Genomic DNA, 2,269 nt, shown 5'->3' on the forward strand with positions numbered 1-2,269 from the left:
TTTGATTGAGTTATTAATATGTTTTTTGATAGAGTTGAGTGGCAATTCTTGAGAATTGTTATGGTCAAATTCGGCTTTCATCAGAGGTTTATTGACATAATAATGGAATGTGTCACTACGGTTTCATTTGTAACACATGTAAATGGATCTTTGACCAAGGAATTTACCTCAAGACGTATGTTGTGACAAGGTGATATGTTATCTCTGTTTTTATTTCTTTTTGTGACACAAGAATTATCTATTTTATTTCATAAAGAACAACGTAATGGAAATATTAAGGGCATTTGCACCTCATAGAAGGGACCAGTGTCTTTCATTTGCTATTTGCATATGATAGTTTGGTGTTTCTAAAAAACTCAACATCAGAAGCTTAGCAAATCATAGATATCCTACATCTCTATGATGCCTCATCTAGTTAAAGAATCAATCTAACGAAGTCTATTATTTACTTTAGCCTGACAACTTTACTAGAGCATCGTGCTTTAATTACAAATATATTGGGTATTTAGGAAGAGGATACTCTTGGAAATTATTTGGGATTACCTTTATATATAGGTAAGAATAAAACATTAGCGTTTGGATATTTGTGTGACAGAGTGTTGACACGAGTAATGGGGAAGACGCAAAGACTTTTTTCCTATGACGGTTGAGAAGTGTTTTTGAAAGTGGTAGCTCATACTCTATCCCAGTACATTGTGCCATGTTATTAATTACCAAAAAATCTTTTGAAAGAGATTATTGGAATTATGTGTTGATATTGGTGGAAAAGAAATTTAGATAAAAAGGGTTGGTCTCTTGTATCATGCAAAGACATTTGTAAGCCAAAGAGGGTGGGTGGTCAAAGATTCAAAAACCTCAAATCATTCAATAATATGATGTTAGAAAAATAATTATGGTATTTTATTAAAGAACATGGTTCTCTGTTTGCTCATGTGTTTCAAGCTAAATATTACTCGAACGGTGGTCTTTTACATGCTAAACTTGGATGCAGAATAAGAGTTTACAAGCATTATCATCGGTTTTGTTTTGAATAGTGGGATGTAATAGCGGTACTCGTATGTTTCATGATAAATGGGAAGACACCAAACTATTAACCCTTATAGGTACCTACAATATCCCATAACTACGAATGTCTGATGTGGAAACTTCATGTATAGGGATCGACCGCTATGAAGACTGGACAAGACATGTGAGATTTTTAACACTCAGGATGCTAAATAGATTCTTCAAACTCTAATTGTGCCTTGCTTCAATGATTGTATAGTGTGGGGGAACCATGATTTAGGGATGTATTATGTTCTCTCCTCTTATTGGTGGCTCTAGAGGCTAACTCACACCAATAAAGCGATTTCATATCTCTGGTGGATCATAGAAAAGATAAACGTTCTTCTTAAGGTAATTATCTTTTCTTGGGTGTTTGCATGAGAGGACCTCCCGCTAGGAATTAAAGTGCAAGTGGTTGGACTAGGCAATGAGATTTTTCATTTTTGTAAGATAGATATTAAGACCATAGTCCATGTGTTTTAGGATTGTTCATTTGCGTAGGAGGTTTTTAGGGTTGCAGGTCTATCAGGTGCGTTCCTTACCTCTATTTCTCCTTTTTTTTATTATGGTTGGAATCAACTCTTGCTATGCTTGGACTTGACGAGTTTGCAGGCTTTCTAGTTCTATTATGGAACATTTTGAATGGAAGGAATTATGTAATGCCCTAAATATTGAATTAGGAACTTTATTGAAAGGATTTAAAATTTGAGAATCTATTTGATTAATTGATAAAAGATGAGAATGATTTGGCAATAGTAGTTTAGACTAAATTGTAGTAATGGAGGATTAAGAGGGCATTTTTGATCATTTGGAATAAAATAAATTTAAAATTCATTCTTTATAGTATATTAAAGTAAAGAAATAAGGGGAAATGGGATTTAGCTAGGTCAACTCTTTTATTCTTATTCTTTCATGTGGGAAGCTCTCCTCCATAACTAAAGGTGAGATTTTAATTTGATGGTTTATTCTTTCATTTTTGGTTGGTTTTTGAAGAATATGATAGAAACTTAAGGAAGGATTAAATGAGATCAAAACTAAGAGATGGATGAAATATTGGAGATCTAAAGAAATGGGTTTTTGAATGATATGTTAGAATATGAGTTTTTACTTATGTTTATTAGTAAATTTGACTTGTCAAATATGTAAATAAGAGATTAGAAGCATTGGATGGGACTAAGAACATGTTAGAAAAAGGGGTGTAATTATTAGATTTACATGTTCTTGG

The sequence above is a fragment of the Hibiscus syriacus genome, unplaced genomic scaffold (assembly GCF_006381635.1).
Source record: "Hibiscus syriacus cultivar Baekdansim isolate YM2019G1 unplaced genomic scaffold, ASM638163v2 tig00110346_pilon, whole genome shotgun sequence".
NCBI lineage: Eukaryota > Viridiplantae > Streptophyta > Magnoliopsida > Malvales > Malvaceae > Hibiscus > Hibiscus syriacus.